This window comes from Myodes glareolus, chromosome 27 (genome assembly GCF_982192425.1).
Source record: "Myodes glareolus chromosome 27, mMyoGla1.1, whole genome shotgun sequence".
Taxonomy (NCBI): domain Eukaryota; kingdom Metazoa; phylum Chordata; class Mammalia; order Rodentia; family Cricetidae; genus Myodes; species Myodes glareolus.
The window spans coordinates 17,974,965-17,998,160 of NC_142052.1; positions in this window are offsets into that span (position 1 = coordinate 17,974,965).

Genomic DNA, 23,196 nt, shown 5'->3' on the forward strand with positions numbered 1-23,196 from the left:
AAAATCACTTTCATTTGAAAGTGCATTCAGCTTCGTAGTAGTATTCCCGAGAAACTTACATGCATTTCCCTGATAGAGAAGCAGTCTGTTCACACAGTTCAATTCCTGTACTAATTAAATCTAGTGTTGATTCACTTTGTAAATGCTATAATTTCAGAGAAAATCACTTGCTTTTGAAAGTGCATTAAGCTTCTTAGAAAAATTCAAGAGAAACTGACATGTGTTTCTCTGAAAAAGAAGCAGTCTGTTCAAACACTTCCATTCACTGAGCGAAGTGAATGGGGTGTTGCTTCACTTTGTAAATGCTGTAGTTTCCATGAAAAACACTTTCTTTAGAAAGTGCATTAAGCTTCTTAGAAGAATTCATGAGACACTCACTTGCGTTTCTCTGAAAGAGAAGCAGTCTGTTCAAACATTTCACTTCACTTTGGGAAGTGAATGGAGTATTGCTTCACTTTGTAAATGTCGTTCTTTCAAATAAAAACACGTTCTTTTAAAAGTGCATTAAGCTACTTTGAGGATTCAGGAGAAACTCACATGCGATTCTCTGAAAGAGAAGCAGTCTGTTCACAGCCTTCTATTAAGTGTGGGAAGTGAATGCAGTTTTACCTCACTTTTTAAATTCTGTAGTTTCAGAGAAAATGACTTTCTTTTGATAGTCCATTAAGCCTCTTGGAAACATTCAAGAGAAACTCACATGCATGTCTCCGAAGGAAAAGCAGTCTGTTCAAACACTTCAGTTCTCTGTGGGAAGTGAATGGAGTGTTTCTTCACTTTGTGAATGCTGTAGTTTCAGAGAAAATCAATTTCTTTTAAAGTGCATTAAGCTTCATAGCAGCATTCACGAGAAACTCACATGTGTTTCTCTGAAAGAGAAGGAGTCTGTTCACACAGTTCAGTTCCTGTGCTACGTGAATCTAGTGTTGCTTCACTTAGTAAACGATGTCTTTTTAGATTAAATCACTGTCTTTTCAAATTTCACTAAGCTACATAGAAGCATCAGAAGAAATTCACATGTGTTCCAGTGAAACAGAAGCACTCTATTCAAACACATCAATTCAATATGCATAACACTTGAGTGTTGCTTCACTTTCTAAATGCTGTAATTTCAGAGAAAATCACTTTCTTTTGTAAGTGCCTTAAGCTACTTAGAAGCATTCACAACAAACTCACGTGCGTTTCTCTGAAAGAGAAGAAGTCTTTTCCAACACTTTAATTCCTCTGCGAAATGAATGGAGTGTTGATTCACTTTCTAATTGTTGTATTTTCAGAGAAAATCACTTTCTTTTTAAAGTGCCTTAAGCTACTTGGAAGAATTCATTAGATACTCACATGGGTTTCTCTGAAAGAGCAGCAGTCAGTTCAAACACTTGAATTCACTGTGAGAAGTGAATGGATTGTTGCTTCACTTTGTAAATGCTGTAGTTACAGAGAAAATCACTTTCATTTGAAATTGCGTTAAGCAAATTAGAAGCATTCACAAGAAACTCATATGCCTTTCTCTGAAAGGAAGCAGTCTGTTCAAACAATTCAATTCACTGGGTGAAGTGAATAGAGTGTTATTTCACTTTGTAAATGCTGTAGTTTCAGAGAAAATCACTTTCTTTGAAAGTGCCTTAAGCTATTTAGAAGCATTCACAACACACTCACGTGCATTTCTGTGAAAGAGAAGCAGTCTTTTCCAACACTTTAATTCCTATGCGAAATGAATGGAGTGTTGCTTCACTTTCTTAATGCTGTAGTTTCAGAGAAAATCACTTTCTTTTGAAAGTGCCTTAAGCTACTTAGAAGAATTCAGGAGATACTCACATGTGTTTCTCTGAAAGAGCATCAGTGTTTTCAAACACTTCAATTTACAGTGCGAAGTGAATGGAGTGTTGCTTTGCTTTCTAAATGCTGTACTTTCAGAGAAAATCTCTTTTTTTGAAAGTGCCTTAAGCTACTTAGAAGCATTCACAACAAACTCACGTTCATTTCTCTGAAAGAGAAGGAGTGTTTACGAACACTTTAATTACTGTGCGAAATGAATGGAGTGTTGCGTCACTTTCTAAATGTTGTAGTTTCAGAGAAAATCACTTTCTTTTAAAAGTGCCTTAAGGAGGACTTTCCCCGACCCCATAGACTCCCAGGTCAGCCTGCCCTGCTGGCTCCACCCTGCTAGCTTCCCGCCAGCCATCCCAGCTTCCATCCAGAGGGCCTTCCGAGTGGTGAGTTGATTCGGGCCACGGCAGGGGCCCCGGCGAGGGGGAGCTAGGACTTTCCCCGACCCCATAGACCCCCAGGTCAGCCTGCTCTACCTGCTCCACCCTGCTAGCTTCCCGCCAGCCATCCCAGCTTCCATCCAGTGGGCCTTCCGAGTGGTGAGTTGATTCGGGCCACGGCAGGGGCCCAGCGAGGAGGAGCTAGGACTTTCCCCGACCCCATAGACTCCCAGGTCAGCCTGCAGTGCTGTGTCCACACTGCTAGGCTCTCCCGCCTGCCATCCCAGCTTCCATCCAAGTACAAATTTCTATATTTCTCCCCTCCCACTGAGGCCATAAAATTTCCCCAGTTCAGCTGCCTTGCACACTGGGCCTGCTCTGTAGGGGCATCCCGGAAAGAGGGAGTGCCTGTGCTTCAATACCCTGCCTGGGGAAAGATAGGCATTCTATCAGTGAACTCCCTGCCCAACAAGGGAACCTGACCCGATACCAGAAGCTCCAATAGAGAGCATTGGATCGAAGATATGGGCAGACGCCAAGGCAAGACCTCCTCCAACAATCTGAAAAACAACATGAAAATATCAGATCCCAACGACCCTACAACAGAAGGATTTGAACACTCTAACCCAGATGAAGTGGAAAAAAGTGCCATTATGAAAGCAATAGAGTCCCTTAAACAGAATATGAATAACTCCCTTAAGGAACTGGTCGAGAAGTATAACAAAAAGTTTGAAGAAATGAGTATAGAAATGGATGAGAAATATAACAAAAAGTTTGAAGAAATAAGTAAATCCGTGAGTGATACCCTGGGAAACCAAGAAAAAACAATCAAACAAGTAAAGGAAACAGTCCAAGAATTGAAAACTGAAATGGAGGCAATGAAGAAAACACAAAACGAGAACCGGCTGGATATGGAAAACCTAGGTAAACGAGCGGAGACTACAGAATCAAGCATAACCAATAGAATACAAGAGATAGAAGAACGAATCTCAGATTCTGAAGATACCATAGAGAAAATAAATGCTCTGGTCAGAGAAAACGGCAAATCCAACAAATTCTCTTCACAAAACATTCAGGAAATCTGGGACACAATAAAAAAACCAAATCTAAGAATAATAGGGATTGAAGAAGGAGAAGAACTGCAGATCAAAGGCCCAGAAAATATATTCAACAAAATTATAGAAGAAAACTTTCCCAACCTAAAGAACGATATTCCTATGAAGGTTCAAGAAGCATACAGAACACCGAATAGATTGGATCAGAAAAAAACATCCCCGCGTCATATAATAATCAAAACACAAAACATAAATATTAAAGAAAAAATTTTAAGAGCTGCAAAGGAAAAAGGTCAAGTAACTTATAAAGGTAAACCTATCAGGCTTACACCGGATTTCTCTATGGAAACCATGAAAGCCAGAAGATCCTGGATAGAGGTACTGCAGAAACTAAGAGACCATGGATGCAAACCCAGACTAATATACCCTGCCAAGCTACTGTTCACTATCAACGGAGAAAACAAAATATTCCAGGATAAAAACAAATTTAAACAATACGTAGCTACTAATCCAGCCTTACAGAGAATATTAGAAGGAAAATCACTACCGAAGGAATCCAACATTCCCAACACGGCCTACAATAACTCGAACATCTAGCGACCATTCACAAGCACAAATTAAAGAAGAAAAACACATATACTCTACTACCTAACAAAAAAAAAATGACCGGAGTCAACAACCACTGGTCATTAATATCACTTAATATCAATGGACTCAATTCACCTATAAAGAGGCACAGACTTAGAGATTGGATACGAAAACAGGATCCAACATTCTGCTGTTTACAAGAAACACACCTCAACCACAAAGACAGACACCTACTCAGAGTAAAGGGTTGGGAAAAGGTTTTCCAAGCAAATGGACCTAAGAAACAAGCGGGCGTGGCCATTCTAATATCTAACAAAATCGACTTCAAACTAAAATCAATCAGAAGAAATGGAGATGGACATTTCATACTCATAACTGGAACAATTCATCAGGAGGAAGTCTCAATCCTGAATATCTATGCTCCTAATATAAAGGCACCCACATATGTAAAAGAAACTCTTCTAGAACTCAAGGCGGTCATCAAACCACACACACTAATAGTAGGAGACTTCAACACTCCTCTCTCACCAATGGACAGGTCAATCAGACAGAAACCAAACAGAGAATTGAGAGACCTATTGGAGGTATTGAATCAAATGGACTTAACAGACATCTATAGAACACTCCACCCAAATAGGAAAGAATATACCTTTTTCTCTGCAGCTCATGGAACCTTCTCGAAAATTGACCACATACTCGGTAACAAAGTAAACTTCCACAGATACAAAAAAATATTAGTAACTACCTGTGTCTTGTCAGATCACCATGGACTAAAATTAGAATTCAACAACAATGCTCCCCCCAGGAAGCCAACAAACTCATGGAAACTGAACTGTCAACTACTAAATCACCCCTGGGTCAAGGAAGAAATAAAGAAAGAAATCAAACTCTTCCTTGAATTTAATGAAAACAAAGACACAACATACTCAAACCTATGGGACACTATGAAAGCAGTGCTAAGAGGAAAGTTCATAGCACTAAGTGCCCAATTAAAGAAAGCGGAGAAAGCACACATTGGAGAATTAACAGCACAATTGAAAGATCTAGGAAAAAAAGAAGCTGATTCACCCAGGAGATCTAGAAGACTGGAAATAATCAAACTGAGGGCTGAAATCAACAAAATAGAAACAGAGAAAACAATCCAAAGAATCAATGAATCAAAAAGCTGGTTCTTGGAGAAAATCAACAAGATTGACAAACCCCTAGCCAAGTTAATCAAACGGCAGAGAGAGAACATGCAAATTAATAAGATCAGAAATGAAAAGGGGGACATAACCACAGACACAGAGGAAATTCAGAGAATCATTAGATCTTACTATGAAAGTTTATATGCCACAAAGTTGGAAAATATAAAAGAAATGGACATTTTTTCAGATAAGTACCATATACCAAAGTTGAACCAAGAACAGGTGAACAATCTAAATAGACCTGTTAGTCGCGAAGAATTAGAAGCTGTTATCAAAAATCTCCCTACCAAAAAAAGCCCAGGACCAGATGGTTTCAATGCAGAATTCTACCAGAACTTCCAGGAAGAGCTAATACCTATACTCCTTAATGTATTCCACAATATAGAAACAGAAGAGTCATTGCCTAACTCCTTTTATGAAGCTACAGTTACCCTAATACCAAAACCACACAAAGACACAACCAAGAAAGAGAATTACAGGCCAATCTCACTCATGAACATTGACGCGAAAATTCTCAATAAAATACTGGCAAACCGAATCCAAGAGCACATTAGAAAAATTATCCATTATGATCAAGTCGGCTTCATTCCAGAGATGCAGGGCTGGTTCAACATACACAAATCTATCAATGTAATCCATCATATAAATAAACTGAAAGAAAAAAACCATATGATCATCTCACTAGATGCTGAAAAAGCATTTGACAAAATTCAACACCCATTTATGATAAAGGTGTTGGAGAGACTGGGGATACAAGGATCATACCTAAATATAATAAAAGCAATATACAGCAAGCCGACAGCTAACATCAAACTGAATGGAGAGAAACTCAAAGCCTTTCCACTAAAATCAGGAACGCGACAAGGCTGTCCACTCTCTCCATACCTCTTCAATATAGTGCTTGAAGTTCTAGCAATAGCAATAAGACAACATAAGGAGATCAAGGGGATTCGAATTGGAAAGGATGAAGTTAAACTTTCGTTATTTGCTGACGATATGATAGTTTACATAAGTGACCCCAAAAACTCTACCAAAGAACTCCTACAGCTGATAAACACCTTTAGTAACATGGCAGGATACAAGATCAACTCCAAAAAATCAGTGGCCCTCCTGTACACAAAGGATAAAGAAGCAGAGAGGGAAATCAGAGAAGCATCACCTTTCATGATAGCCACAAATAGCATAAAATATCTTGGGGTTACTCTAACCAAGGAAGTGAAAGACCTATTTGACAAAAACTTTAAGTCTTTGAAGAAAGAAATTGAGGAGGATACCAGAAAATGGAAAGACCTCCCCTGCTCTTGGATTGGGAGAATCAACATAGTAAAAATGGCAATTCTACCAAAAGCAATCTATAGATTCAATGCAATCCCCATCAAAATCCCATCAAACTTCTTCACAGACCTTGAGAGAACAATAATCAAGTTTATATGGAAAACAAAAAACCCAGGATAGCCAAAACAATCTTATATAATAAAAGAACTTCTGGAGGCATTACCATCCCTGACTTCAAACTCTATTATAGAGCTACAGTATTGAAAACAGCTTGGTATTGGCATAAGAACAGAGAAGTCGACCTATGGAATCGAATAGAAGACCCAGATATTAACCCACAAACTTATGAACACCTAATTTTCGACAAGGGAGCTAAAGGTATACAATGGAAGAAGGAAAGCATCTTTAACAAATGGTGCTGGCATAACTGGATGTCAACCTGTAAAAAAATGAAAGTAGATCCATATCTATCACCATGCACAAAAATCAAGTCCAAATGGATTAAAGACATCAACATTAATCCGTCCACTTTGAACCTGATAGAAGAGAAAGTGGGAAGTAGTCTACAAGATTTAGGCACAGGAGGCCTCTTCCTAAGCAGGACCCCAGCAGCACAGACAATAAGAGAAACAATGAATAAATGGGATCTACTGAAACTGGGAAGCTTCTGTAAAGCAAAGGACACTGTCAGTAGGACAAAAAGGCTGCCTTCTGACTGGGAGAAGATCTTCACCAACCCCTCATCAGACAAAGGTCTGATCTCCAAAATATACAAAGAACTCAAGAAACTAGGCACTAAAACTCTAATTAACCCAATTAAAAAATGGGGTACTGAACTTAACAGAGAATTCACAACAGATGAACTTCGAATGGCCAGAAGACACTTAAGGTCATGCTCAACCTCCTTAGCGATCAGGGAAATGCAAATCAAAACCACTTTGAGATACCATCTTACACCTGTCAGAATAGCTAAAGTCAAAAACACCAATGATATCCTATGCTGGAGAGGATGTGGGGTGAGGGGAACACTCATCCATTGTTGGTGGGAATGCAAACTCGTGCAGCCACTGTGGAAATCAGTGTGGCGGTTTCTCAGGAAACTGGGAGTCAACCTCCCTCAGGACCCAGCAATTCCACTCTTGGGAATATACCCTAAAGATTCCCGATCATACTACAAAAGCATTTGTTCTACTATGTTCATAGCAGCAGTATTTGTAATAGCCAGAACCTGGAAACAGCCTAGGTGCCCCTCAATGGAAGAATGGTTAAAAAAGGTGTGGAACATATACACATTAGAGTTTTACTCAGCGGTAAAAAACAATGACATCTTGAATTTTGCATGCAAATGGATGGAAATAGAAAACGCTTTACTGAGTGAGGTAAGCCAGACCCAAAAAGAGGAACACGGTATGTATTCACTCATAAGTGGATTCTAACCATAATTAAAGGTCTTTGAGCCTATTATTCGTGATCCTAGAGAAGCTAAATAAGAAGATGAACCTGATGAAGATTATTTAGCTATCCACCAGGAGGTAGGAAATAGACAAGAGTCCCAGGTAACCTCGGGTGCATGGGGGGGAGGGAGGGTCGATGGAAGGGGAGAAGGTTAGAGAGAAGGGAGTAGGGGAAGAAAGGGGAAAGCTTGGTGGCCTGGGACGGGGGGGGGAGGGAGGAAGGATGAACAAGGGATCAGGGAAGATTATATTTCAACTAAGGGACCATTTTAGGGTTTACAGGAGACTTGATTATATATGGGATCCCAGGTCCAAGGAGAGATCCCAGAGATTGCTCTCTGGACAGAGGAGTGGGTGCCTGAATCGGCCGTGGCCCATGTCCATACTGATGTATATTTTGCTTATCACCATAGATCCTGCATCTGACGAAGGTCGGCGATACAGTCGCATTCACAAGAAACTCACATGCATTTTTCTGAAAGAGAAGCAGGCTGTTCCAACACTTCAATTCACTGTGCGAAGTGAATGGAGTGTTGCCTCACTTTGTAAATGCTGTCCTTTCAGAGAAAATCACTTTCCTTTGAAAGTGCCTTAAGCTACTTACAAGCATTCAACAGAAATTCACATGCGTTTCTCTGAAAGAGAAGCAGTCTGTTCCAACACTTCAATTCACTGTGCGAAGTGAATGGAGTGTTGCTTCACTTTCTAAATGCTGTAATTTCAGAAAAATTCACTTTCCTTTGAATCTGCCCTAAGCAAGTTACAAGCATTCACAAGAAACTCACATGCGTTTCTCTGAATGATAAGCTGTCTACTCAAACACTTCAATTCACTGTGCGAAGTGAATGGAGCATTGCTTCACTTTCTTAATAGTGTAATTTCAGAGAAACATCTTTCTTTTTAAAGTGCCTAAAGATACTTACAAGGATTCAAAAGAAACTCACATGCATTACTCTGAAAGAGAAGACGTCTGTTCAAACACTTCAATTCACTGTGCGAAGTGAATGGAGTGTTGCTTCACATTCTAAATGCTGTAGTTTCAGAGAAAATCACTTTCTTTAGAAAGTGCCTTGAGCAACTTACAAGCATTGAGAATAAACAGAGATGTGTTTCTCTGAAAAAAGAAATAGTGTTCAAACAGTTCAATTCACTGTGCGAAGTGAATGGCGTGTTGCTTCCCTTTGTAAACTCTGTAGTTTCAGAGAAAATCACTTTCTTAAGAAAGTGCCTTAAGCTACTTACAAGCATTCAGAAGAAACTCACATGCGTTTCTCTGAAAGAGAAGCAATGTGTTCAAACAGTTCAACTCACTGTGCAAAGTGAATGGATTGTTGCTTCACATTATAAATGCATTATTTTCAGAAAAAATCACTTCTATTTGAAAGTGCCTTATGTTACTTTCAAGCATTCACAAGAAACACACATGCGTTTCTCTGAAAGAGAAGCAGTATGTCCAAACAATTAAGTTCACTTTGCGAAGTGAATGGAGTGTAGTTTCACATTCTAAATATAGTAGTTTCAGAGAAAAATCTTTCTATTGAAAGTTCCTTAATAAACTTACATGCATTCACCAGAAACTCACATGATTTTCTCTGAAAGACAAGCAGTCTGTTCAAACACATCAATTCACTGTGCAAAGTGAATGGAGTGTTGTTTCACTTTCTAAATAGTGTAATTTCAGAGAAAAATCTTTCTATTGAAAGTGTGTTTGGGTACTTATAAGCATTGAAAAGAAACTCACATGTGTTTCTCTCAAAGAGAAGCAGTCTGTTCAAACACTTCAATTCACTGTGCGAAGTGAATGGCGTGTTGGTTCACTTTTTAAATGCTGTAGTTTCAGAGAAAATCACATTCTTAAAAAGGTGCATTAAGCTACTTACGAGCATTCAGCAGAAACTTACATGTGCTTCTCTGGAAAGAGAAGAAGTCTGTTCAATCACTTTAATTCACAGTGAGAAGGGAATGGATTGTTGCTTCACTTTGTAAATGCTGTAGTTTCAGAGAAAATCACTTTCTTTTGAAAGTGCCTTATGCTACTTTCAATCATTCACAAGAAATTCACATACGTTTCTCTGAAAAGAAGCAGTCCATTCAATCACTTTAATTCTGTTGCTTCACTATCCAAATGCAGTAGTTTCAGAGAAAATCACTTTCTTTCGATAGTGCGTTAGGATACTTACAAGCATTCAAAAGATACTCACATGTGTTTCTCTCAAAGAGAAGCAGTCTGTTCAAACACTGCAATTCACTGTGCAAAGTGAATGGCGTGTTGGTTCACTTTTTAAATGCTGTAGTTTCAGAGAAAATAACATTCTTACGAAAGTGCATTAAGCTACTTACAAGCATTCACCAGAAACTCACATGCGTTTCTCTGAAAAGAGAAGAAGTCTGTTCAAACACTTTAATTCACTGTGCGAGGTGAATGGAGTGTTGCTTCATTTTCTAAATGCTGTAGTTTCAGAGAAAATAACTTTCTTTAGAAAGTGCCTTAAGCTACTTACAAGCATTGACAAGAAACACACGTTTTTCGCTGAAAGAGAAACAGTGTGTTCAAACAGCTCATTTCACTGTGCAAAGTGAATGGCGTGGTGTTTCATTTTATAAATGCTGTGGTTTCAGAGAAAATCACTTTCTTTTGAAAGTGCCTTATGCTACTTTCAAGCATTCACAAGAAATTCACTTGTGTTTCTCTGAAAAGAAGCAGTCTGTTCAATCACTTTAATTCACTTTGAGAAGTGAATTGAGTGTTGCTTCACTTTCCAAATGTAGTTGTTTCAGAGAAAATCCCTTTCTTTTGAATGTGCTATAAGCTACTTACAAGCATTTAGAAGAAACTCACATGCATTTCTCTGAAAGAGAAGCAGTCTGTTCAAACAAATCAATTCACTGTGCGAAGTGAATTGCATGTTGCGTTTTTGTAAATGCTGTAGTTTCAGAGATAATCACTTCTTTTGAAAGTGCCTTAAGCTACTTACAAGCATTCACAAGCAACTCATATGTGTTTCTCTGAAAGAGTAGCCGTCTGTCCAAACAAGTCAGTTTACTGTGCGAAGTGAATGGAGTGTTGTTTCACTTTCTAAATGTAGTAGTTTCAGAGAGAAATCTATCTTTTGAAAATGCCTTAAGTAACTTACAAGCATTCACAGGAAACTCACATGCGTTTCTCTGAAACAGAAGCAGTTCTGCTCAAACACTTCAATTAACTGTGCGAAGAAAATGGAGCGTTGCTTCACTTTCAAAATGCTGTACTTTCAGAGAAAATCACTTTCTTTAGAAAGTGCCTTAAGCTACTTACAAGCATTGACAAGAACAGAGACGTGTTTCTCTTAAAGAGAAACAATGTGTTCAAACAGTTCAATTCACTGTGCGAAGTTAAGGGAGTGTTGCTTCACTTTGTAAATTCTGTAGTTTCAGAGAAAATCACTTTCTTTTGACACTGCCTTTTGTTACTTTCAAGCATTCACAAGAAAAACACATGCGTTTATAATAAAGAGAAGCATTCTGTTCAAACAGTTCAATACATTGTGCGAAGTGAATGGAGTGGGGCTTCATTTTTTAAATGCTGTAGTTTCCGAGAAAATCACTTTCTTAAGAGAGTGCCTTAAGCCACTTACAAGCATTGACAAGATATTCACATGTGTTTCTCTGAAAAGAAGCAGTCTGTTCAATCGCTTTAATTCACTGTGCGAAGTGAGTGCAGTGTTGCTTCACTTTCTAAATGCTCTAGTTTCAGAGAATATCACTTTTTAAAGAAAGTGCCTTAAGCTACTTACAAACATTCACAAGAAACTCAGATGCATTTCTCTGAAAGAGAAGAAGTCTGTTCCAATACTTCAATTCACTTTGAGAAATGAATGGAGTGTTGCTTCACAATGCTCTAGTTTCAGAGAAAATCACTTTCTTTTGAAAGTGCCTTAAGCTACTTACAAGCATTCACCAGAAACTCACATGCGCTTCTCTGAAATAGAAGCAGTCTGTTCCAACACTTCAATTCACTGTACAAAGTGAAAGGAGTGTTGCTTCACTTTCTAAACGCTGTACTTTCATATATACTCACTTTCCTTCGGAACTCCCTTAAGCAAGTTACACGCATTCACAAGAAACTCACAGGCGTTTCTCTGAAAGAGAAGCAGTCTGTTACAACACTTCAATTGAATGTGGGAAGTGAATGGAGTGTTGTTTCACTTCCTAAGAGCTGTAGTTTCAGAGAAAATGACGTTTCTTTGAAAGTGCCTTAAGCTACTTACATGCATTCACAAGAAACTCACATGCCTTTCTCTTGAAGAGAAGTAGTCGATTCCAACACTTCAGTTCACTGTGCGAAATGAATGGAGTGTTGCTTCACTTTCTACATCGACTAGTTTTAGAGAAAATCACTTTCCTTTGAAAGAGCCTTAAGCTACTTACAAGCATTCACAAGAAATCACATGTTTCTCTGAAAGAGAAGCAGTCATTTCCAACACTTCAATTCACTGTGCGAAGTGAACAGAGTGTTGCTTCACTTTCTAAATGTTGTATATTCAGAGAAAATCACTTTCTTTGAGAGTGCCTTGAGCTACTTACAAACATTCACAAGAAACTCACATGCAAATCTCTGAAAGAGAAGCAGTTTATTCCAACATTTCAATTCACTGTGTGAAGTGAATGGAGTGTTGCCACACTTTCTACATACTCTAGTTTCAGACAAAATCACTTTCCTTTGAGAGTGCCTTAATCTTCTTATACGCATTCACAAGAAACTCACAGGCATTTCTCTGAAAGAGAAGCAGTCTGTTCCAATACTTCAATTCACTGTGCGAAGTGAATGGAGTGTTGATTCACTTTCTAAATGCTTTAGTTTCAGAGAAAATCACTTTCTTTCGAAAGTGCCTTAAGCTAGTTACAAGCATTCATCAGAAACTCACATGTGTTTCTCTGAAAGAGAAGCAGTCTGTTCCAAAACTTCACTTCACTGTACGAAGTGAATGGAGTGTTGCTTCACATTCTAAATGCTGTACTTTCCGAGAAACTCACTTTCCTCTGAAACTGCCCTAAGCAAGTTACAAGCATTCACAAGAAACTCACATGCGTTTCTCTGAAAGAGAAGCAGTCTGTTCCAACACTTCAATTGAATGTGAGAAGTGAATGGAGTGTTGCTTCACTTCCTAAATGCTGTAGTTTCAGAGAAAATGACTTTTCTTTGAGAGTGCCTTAAGCTACTTAAATGCATTCACAAGAAACTCACATGCGTTTCTCTGAAAGAGAAGTAGTTGATTCCAACACTTCAGTTCACTGTGCGAAGTTAATGGAGTGTTGCTTCACTTTCTAAATGCTGTAGTTACAAATATAATCACTTTCTTTTGTAACTGCCTGAAGCTACTTACAAGCATTCACCAGCAACTCACATGCATTTCTCTGAAAGAGAAGCAGTCTGTTCCAACACTTCAATTCACTGTGTGAAGTGAATAGAGTGTTGCTTCACTTTCGAAATGCTGTACTTTAAGAGAAAATCACTTTCTTTTGAAAGTGCCTTAAGCTACGTACAAGCATTCACCAGCAAATCACATGTGTTGCTCTGAAAGAGAAGCAGTCTGTTCCAACACTTAATTCACTGTGCGAAGTGAATGAAGTGTTGCTTCACTTTCTAAATGCTGTACTTTCAGAGAAAATCACTTTCCTTTGAAAGTGCCTTAAAGTAATTACAAGCATTCACAAGAAAATCACATGCATTTCTATGAAAGAGAAGCAGTTTGTTTCAACACTTCAATTCACTGTGCGAAGTGAATGGAGTGTTGCTTCACATTCTAAATGCTGTAGTTACAAATATAATAACTTTCTTTTGAAAGTGCCTTAAGCTACTTACAAGCATTCACCAGCAAATCAAATGCGTTTCTCTGAAAGAGAAGCAATCTGTTCCAAAACTTCAATTCACTGTGCGAAGTGAATGGAGTGTTGCTTCACTTTCTAAGTGCTGTACTTTCAGAGAAAATCACTTTCTTTTGAAACTGCATTAGGCTACATACAAGCATTCACAAGCAACTCACATGCATTCCTCTGAATGAGAAGCAGTCTGCTTCAACACTTCAATTCACTGTGCAAAGTGAATGGAGTGTTGCTTCACTTTCTAAATGCTGTACTTTCAGAGAAAATCACTTTCCTTTGAAAGTGCCTTAAACTACTTACGAGCGTTCCCCAGCAAATCACATGAGTTTCTCTGAAAGAGAAGCAGTCACTTCCAACACTTCAGTTCAGTGTGCGAAGGGAATGGAGTGTTGCTTCACATTCTAAATTCTGTAGTTACAAATATAATCTCTTTCTTTTGAAACTGCCTGAAGCTACTTACAAGCATTAACCAGCAAATAACATGCGTTTCTCTGAAAGATAAGCAGTCTGTTCCAACACTTCACTTCACTGTGTGAAGTGAATGGAGTGTTGCTTCACTTTCGAAATGCTGTACTTTAAGAGAAAATCACTTTCTTTTGAAAGTGCCTTAAGCAACTTACAAGCATTCACCAGCAAATCACATGCGTTGCTCTGAAATAGAAGCAGTCTGTTCCAACACTTAATTCACTGTGCGAAGTGAATGGAGTGCTGCTTCACTTTCTAAATGCTGTGCTTTCATAGAAAATCACTTTCCTTTGAAAGTGCCTTAAGCTACTTACAAGCATTCACCAGCAACTCACATACGTTTCTCTGAAAGAGAAGTATTTTGTTCCAACATTTCAATTGACTCTGCGAAGTGAATGGAGTGCTGCTTCACATTCTAAATGCTATACTTTTAGAGAAAATCACTTTCCTTTGAAAGTGCCATTATCTACTTACGAGCATTCACTAGCAAATCACATGAGTTTCTTTGAAAGAGAAGCAGTCTGTTCAAACGCTTCAATTCACTGTGCGGAGTGAATGGAGTGTTGCTTCACTTTCTAAATGCTGTACTTTCAGAGAAAATCACTTTCCTTTGAAAGTGCCTTAAGCTACTTACAAGCATTCACCAGCAACTCACATACGTTTCTCTGTAAAGAAGCAGTCTGTTCCAACACTTCAAGTCACTGTGCGAAGTGAATGGAGTGTTGCTTCACTTTCTAAATGCTGTACTTTCAGAGAAAATCACTGTCCTTTGAAACTGCCTTAGGCTACATACAAGCATTTACAAGCAACTCACATGCATTTCTCTGAAAGAGAAGCAGTCTGTTCCAACACTTCAATTCACTGTGCGAAGTGAATGGAGTGTTGCTTCACTTACTAAATGCTGTACTTTCAGAGAAAATCACTTTCCTTTGAAACTACCTTGGGCAACTTACAAGCATTCACCAGCAACTCACATGCATTTCTCTGAAAGAGAAGGATTCTGTTCCAACATTTCAATTCAGTTTGCGAAGTGAATGGAGTGTTGCTTCACTTTCTAAAGGCTGTCCTTTCAGAGAAAATCACTTTCCGTTGAAACTGCCTTAGGCTTCATACAAGCATTCACCAGCAACTCACATGCATTTATCTGAAAGATAAGCAGTCTGTTCCAACATTTCAATTCACTGCGCGAAGTGAATGGAGTGCTACTTCACATTCTAAATGCTATACTTTTAGAGAAAATCACTTTCCTTTGAAAGTGCCATAAGCTACTTACGAGCATTCACCAGCAAATCACATGCGTTCCTCTGAAAGAGAAGTAGTCTGTTCCAACACTTCAATTCACTTTGCGAAGTGAATGGAGTGTTGCTTCACTTTCTAAAGGCTGACTTTCAGAGAAAATCACTTTCCTTTGAAACTGCCTTAGGCTTCATATAAGCATTCACCAGCAACTCACATGCATTTCTCTGACAGAGAAGCAGTCTGTTTAAACACTTCAATTCACTGTGCTTAGTGAATGGACTGTTGCTTCACTTTCTAAATGCTGTACTTTCAGAGAAAATCACTTTCCTTTGAAAGTGCCTTAAGATACTTATGAGCATTAACCAGCAAATCACATGAGATTCTCTGAAAGAGAAGCAGTCTGTTCCAACACTTCAATTCACTGTGCGAAGTGACTGGAGTGTTCCTTCACTTTCTGAATGATGTAGTTATAAATATAATCACTTTCTTTTGAAACTGCCTTGGGCTACTTACAAGCATTCACCAGCAAATCACATGCATTTCTCTGACAGAGAAGCAGTCTGTTCCAACACTTCAATTCACTGTGCGAAGTGAATGGAGTGCTGCTTTACATTCTAAATGCTGTACTTTCAGAGAAAATCACTTTCCTTTGAAAGTGCCTTAAGCTACTTATGAGCATTAACCAGCAAATCACATGAGTTTCTCTGAAAGAGAAGCAGTCTGTTCCAACACTTCAATTCACTGTGCGAAGTGACTGGAGTGTTCCTTCACTTTCTGAATGATGTAGTTACAAATATAATCACTTTCTTTTGAAATGGCCTTGGGCTACATACAAGCATTCACCAGCAAATCACATGCATTTCTCTGACAGAGAAGCAGTCTGTTCCAACACTTCAATTCACTGTGCGAAGTGAATGGAGTGTTGCTTCACTTTCTAAATGCTGTACTTTCAGAGAAAATCACTTTCCTTTGAAACTGCCTTAGGCTATTTACAAGCATTCACCAGCAAATCACATTCGTTTCTCTGAAAGAGAAGTAGTCTGTTCGAACATTTCAATTCACTGTGCGAAGTGAATGGAGTGCTGCTTCACATTCTAAATGCTATACTTTCAGAGAAAATCACTTTCCTTTGAAAGAGCCTTAAGCTACTTACAAGCGTTCACCAGCAACTCACATGAGTTTCTCTGAAAAGAAGCAGTCTGTTCGAACATTTCAATTCACTGTGCAAAGTGAATGGAGTGTTGCTTCACTTTCTAAATGATGTACTTTCAGAGAAAGTCACTTTCTTTTGAAAGTGCTGTAAGCTACTTAAAAGCGTTCACATGAAACACACATGCATTTCTCTGAAAGAGAAGTAGTCTGTTCCAACACTTCAATTCTCTGTGCGAAGTGACTGGAGTGTTGCTTCACTTTCTAAATGATGTACTTTCAGAGAAAGTCACTTTCTTTTGAAAGTGCTGTAAGCTACTTAAAAGCGTTCACATGAAACACACATGCATTTCTCTGAAAGAGAAGCAGTCTGTTCCAACACTTCAATTCTCTGTGCGAAGTGACTGGAGTGTTGCTTCACTTTCTAAAAGCTGTTCTTTTAGAGAAAATCACTTTCCTTTGAAACTGCCTAAGACTACATACAAGCATTCACCAGCAAATCACATGATTTTCTCTGAAAGAGAAGCAGTCTGTTCCAACACTTCAAATCACTGTGTGAAGTGAATGGAGTGTTGCTTCACTTTCAAAATGCTGTACTTTAAGAGAAAATCACTTTCTTTTGAAAGTGCCTTAAGTTACTTACAAGCATTCACCAGCAAATCACATGCGTTGCTCTGAAAGAGAAGTAGTCTGTTCCAACACTTAATTCACTGTGCGAAGTGAATGGAGTGTTACTTCACATTCTAAATGCTGTAGTTTCAGAGAAAATCACTTTCTTTAGAAAGTGCCTTGAGCAACTTACAAGCATTGAGAATAAACAGAGATGTGTTTCTCTGAAAAATGAAATAGTGTTCAAACAGTTCAATTCACTGTGCGAAGTGAATGGCGTGTTGCTTCCCTTTGTAAACTCTGTAGTTTCAGAGAAAATCACTTTCTTAAGAAAGTGCCTTAAGCTACTTACAAGCATTCAGAAGTAACACACATGCGTTTCTCTGAAAGAGAAGCAATGTGTTCAAACAGTTCAACTCACTGTGCAAAGTGAAATGATTGTTGCTTCACATTATAAATGCATTATTTTCAGAAAAAATCACTTCTATTTGAAAGTGCCTTATGTTACTTTCAAGCATTCACAAGAAACACACATGCGTTTCTCTGAAAGAGAAGCAGTATGTCCAAACAATTAAGATCACTTTGCGAAGTGAATGGAGTGCAGTTTCACATTCTAAATATAGTAGTTTCAGAGAAAAATCTTTCTATTGAAAGTTCCTTAATAAACTTACATGCATTCACCAGAAACTCACATGATTTTCTCTGAAAGACAAGCAGTCTGTTCAAACACATCAATTCACTGTGCAAAGTGAATGGAGTGTTGTTTCACTTTCTAAATAGTGTAATTTCAGAGAAAAATCTTTCTATTGAAAGTGTGTTTGGGTACTTATAAGCATTGAAAAGAAACTCACATGTGTTTCTCTCAAAGAGAAGCAGTCTGTTCAAACACTTCAATTCACTGTGCGAAGTGAATGGCGTGTTGGTTCACTTTTTAAATGCTGTAGTTCAGAGAAAATCACATTCTTAAAAAAGTGCATTAAGCTACTTATGAGCATTCAGCAGAAACTTACATGTGCTTCTCTGGAAAGAGAAGAAGTCTGTTCAATCACTTTAATTCACAGTGAGAAGTGAATGGATTGTTGCTTCACTTTGTAAATGCTGTAGTTTCAGAGAAAATCACTTTCTTTTGAAAGTGCCTTATGCTACTTTCAATCATTCACAAGAAATTCACATACATTTCTCTGAAAAGAAGCAGTCCATTCAATCACTTTAATTCTGTTGCTTCACTATCCAAATGCAGTAGTTTCAGAGAAAATCACTTTCTTTCGATAGTGCGTTAGGATACTTACAAGCATTCAAAAGATACTCACATGTGTTTCTCTCAAAGAGAAGCAGTCTGTTCAAGCACTGCAATTCACTGTGCAAAGTGAATGGCGTGTTGGTTCACTTTTTAAATGCTGTAGTTTCAGAGAAAATAACATTCTTACGAAAGTGCATTAAGCTACTTACAAGCATTCACCAGAAACTCACATGCGTTTCTCTGAAAAGAGAAGAAGTCTGTTCAAACACTTTAATTCACTGTGCGAGGTGAATGGAGTGTTGCTTCATTTTCTAAATGCTGTAGTTTCAGAGAAAATAACTTTCTTTAGAAAGTGCCTTAAGCTACTTACAAGCATTGACAAGAAACACACGTTTTTCGCTGAAAGAGAAACAGTGTGTTCAAACAGTTCATTACACTGTGCAAAGTGAATGGCGTGGTGTTTCATATTATAAATGCTGTGGTTTCAGAGAAAATCACTTTCTTTTGAAAGTGCCTTATGCTACTTTCAAGCATTCACAAGAAATTCACTTGTGTTTCTCTGAAAAGAAGCAGTCTGTTCAATCACTTTAATTCACTTTGAGAAGTGAATTGAGTGTTGCTTCACTTTCCAAATGTAGTTGTTTCAGAGAAAATCCCTTTCTTTTGAATGTGCTATAAGCTACTTACAAGCATTTAGAAGAAACTCACATGCATTTCTCTGAAAGAGAAGCAGTCTGTTCAAACAAATCAATTCACTGTGCGAAGTGAATTGCATGTTGCTTTTTTGTAAATGCTGTAGTTTCAGAGATAATCACTTCTTTTGAAAGTGCCTTAAGCTACTTACAAGCATTCACAAGCAACTCATATGTGTTTCTCTGAAAGAGTAGCCGTCTGTCCAAACAAGTCAGTTTACTGTGCGAAGTGAATGGAGTGTTGTTTCACTTTCTATATGTAGTAGTTTCAGAGAGAAATCTATCTTTTGAAAATGCCTTAAGTAACTTACAAGCATTCACAGGAAACTCACATGCGTTTCTCTGAAACAGAAGCAGTTCTGCTCAAACACTTCAATTAACTGTGCGAAGAAAATGGAGCGTTGCTTCACTTTCAAAATGCTGTACTTTCAGAGAAAATCACTTTCTTTAGAAAGTGCCTTAAGCTACTTACAAGCATTGACAAGAACAGAGACGTGTTTCTCTTAAAGAGAAACAATGTGTTCAAACAGTTCAATTCACTGTGCGAAGTTAAGGGAGTGTTGCTTCACTTTGTAAATTCTGTAGTTTCAGAGAAAATCACTTTCTTTTGACACTGCCTTTTGTTACTTTCAAGCATTCACAAGAAAAACACATGCGTTTATAATAAAGAGAAGCATTCTGTTCAAACAGTTCAATACATTGTGCGAAGTGAATGGAGTGGGGCTTCATTTTTTAAATGCTGTAGTTTCCGAGAAAATCACTTTCTTAAGAGAGTGCCTTAAGCCACTTACAAGCATTGACAAGATATTCACATGTGTTTCTCTGAAAAGAAGCAGTCTGTTCAATCGCTTTATTCACTGTGCGAAGTGAGTGCAGTGTTGCTTCACTTTCTAAATGCTCTAGTTTCAGAGAATATCACTTTTTAAAGAAAGTGCCTTAAGCTACTTACAAACATTCACAAGAAACTCAGATGCATTTCTCTGAAAGAGAAGAAGTCTGTTCCAATACTTCAATTCACTTTGAGAAATGAATGGAGTGTTGCTTCACAATGCTCTAGTTTCAGAGAAAATCACTTTCTTTTGAAAGTGCCTTAAGCTACTTACAAGCATTCACCAGAAACTCACATGCGCTTCTCTGAAATAGAAGCAGTCTGTTCCAACACTTCAATTCACTGTACAAAGTGAAAGGAGTGTTGCTTCACTTTCTAAACGCTGTACTTTCATATATACTCACTTTCCTTCGGAACTCCCTTAAGCAAGTTACACGCATTCACAAGAAACTCACAGGCGTTTCTCTGAAAGAGAAGCAGTCTGTTACAACACTTCAATTGAATGTGGGAAGTGAATGGAGTGTTGTTTCACTTCCTAAGAGCTGTAGTTTCAGAGAAAATGACGTTTCTTTGAAAGTGCCTTAAGCTACTTACATGCATTCACAAGAAACTCACATGCCTTTCTCTTAAAGAGAAGTAGTCGATTCCAACACTTCAGTTCACTGTGCGAAATGAATGGAGTGTTGCTTCACTTTCTACATCGACTAGTTTTAGAGAAAATCACTTTCCTTTGAAAGAGCCTTAAGCTACTTACAAGCATTCACAAGAAATCACATGTTTCTCTGAAAGAGAAGCAGTCATTTCCAACACTTCAATTCACTGTGCGAAGTGAACAGAGTGTTGCTTCACTTTCTAAATGTTGTATATTCAGAGAAAATCACTTTCTTTGAGAGTGCCTTGAGCTACTTACAAACATTCACAAGAAACTCACATGCAAATCTCTGAAAGAGAAGCAGTTTATTCCAACATTTCAATTCACTGTGTGAAGTGAATGGAGTGTTGCCACACTTTCTACATACTCTAGTTTCAGACAAAATCACTTTCCTTTGAGAGTGCCTTAATCTTCTTATACGCATTCACAAGAAACTCACAGGCATTTCTCTGAGAGAGAAGCAGTCTGTTCCAATACTTCAATTCACTGTGCGAAGTGAATGGAGTGTTGATTCACTTTCTAAATGCTTTAGTTTCAGAGAAAATCACTTTCTTTCGAAAGTGCCTTAAGCTAGTTACAAGCATTCATCAGAAACTCACATGTGTTTCTCTGAAAGAGAAGCAGTCTGTTCCAAAACTTCACTTCACTGTACGAAGTGAATGGAGTGTTGCTTCACATTCTAAATGCTGTACTTTCCGAGAAACTCACTTTCCTCTGAAACTGCCCTAAGCAAGTTACAAGCATTCACAAGAAACTCACATGCGTTTCTCTGAAAGAGAAGCAGTCTGTTCCAACACTTCAATTGAATGTGCGAAGTGAATGGAGTGTTGCTTCACTTCCTAAATGCTGTAGTTTCAGAGAAAATGACTTTTCTTTGAGAGTGCCTTAAGCTACTTAAATGCATTCACAAGAAACTCACATGCGTTTCTCTGAAAGAGAAGTAGTTGATTCCAACACTTCAGTTCACTGTGCGAAGTGAATGGAGTGTTGCTTCACTTTCTAAATGCTGTAGTTACAAATATAATCACTTTCTTTTGTAACTGCCTGAAGCTACTTACAAGCATTCACCAGCAACTCACATGCATTTCTCTGAAAGAGAAGCAGTCTGTTCCAAAACTTCAATTCACTGTGCGAAGTGAATGGAGTGTTGCCTCACTTTCTAAGTGCTGTACTTTCAGAGAAAATCACTTTCTTTTGAAACTGCATTAGGCTACATACAAGCATTCACAAGCAACTCACATGCATTCCTCTGAATGAGAAGCAGTCTGCTTCAACACTTCAATTCACTGTGCAAAGTGAATGGAGTGTTGCTTCACTTTCTAAATGCTGTACTTTCAGAGAAAATCACGTTCCTTTGAAAGTGCCTTAAGCTACTTACGAGCATTCCCCAGCAAATCACATGAGTTTCTCTGAAAGAGAAGCAGTCACTTCCAACACTTCAGTTCAGTGTGCGAAGGGAATGGAGTGTTGCTTCACATTCTAAATTCTGTAGTTACAAATATAATCTCTTTCTTTTGAAACTGCCTGAAGCTACTTACAAGCATTAACCAGCAAATAACATGCGTTTCTCTGAAAGATAAGCAGTCTGTTCCAACACTTCACTTCACTGTGTGAAGTGAATGGAGTGTTGCTTCACTTTCGAAATGCTGTACTTTAAGAGAAAATCACTTTCTTTTGAAAGTGCCTTAAGCAACTTACAAGCATTCACCAGCAAATCACATGCGTTGCTCTGAAATAGAAGCAGTCTGTTCCAACACTTAATTCACTGTGCGAAGTGAATGGAGTGCTGCTTCACTTTCTAAATGCTGTGCTTTCATAGAAAATCACTTTCCTTTGAAAGTGCCTTAAGCTACTTACAAGCATTCACCAGCAACTCACATACGTTTCTCTGAAAGAGAAGTATTTTGTTCCAACATTTCAATTGACTCTGCGATGTGAATGGAGTGCTGCTTCACATTCTAAATGCTATACTTTTAGAGAAAATCACTTTCCTTTGAAAGTGCCATAATCTACTTACGAGCATTCACTAGCAAATCACATGAGTTTCTTTGAAAGAGAAGCAGTCTGTTCAAACACTTCAATTCACTCTGCGGAGTGAATGGAGTGTTGCTTCACTTTCTCAATGCTGTACTTTCAGAGAAAATCACTTTCCTTTGAAAGTGCCTTAAGCTACTTACACGCATTCACCAGCAACTCACATACGTTTCTCTGTAAAGAAGCAGTCTGTTCCAACACTTCAAGTCACTGTGCGAAGTGAATGGAGTGTTGCTTCACTTTCTAAATGCTGTTCTTTCAGAGAAAATCACTGTCCTTTGAAACTGCCTTAGGCTACATACAAGCATTTACAAGCAACTCACATGCATTTCTCTGAAAGAGAAGCAGTCTGTTCCAACACTTCAATTCACTGTGCGAAGTGAATGGAGTGTTGCTTCACTTACTAAATGCTGTACTTTCAGAGAAAATCACTTTCCTTTGAAACTACCTTGGGCAACTTACAAGCATTCACCAGCAACTCACATGCATTTCTCTGAAAGAGAAGGATTCTGTTCCAACATTTCAATTCAGTTTGCGAAGTGAATGGAGTGTTGCTTCACTTTCTAAAGGCTGTCCTTTCAGAGAAAATCACTTTCCGTTGAAACTGCCTTAGGCTTCATACAAGCATTCAACAGCAACTCACATGCATTTATCTGAAAGATAAG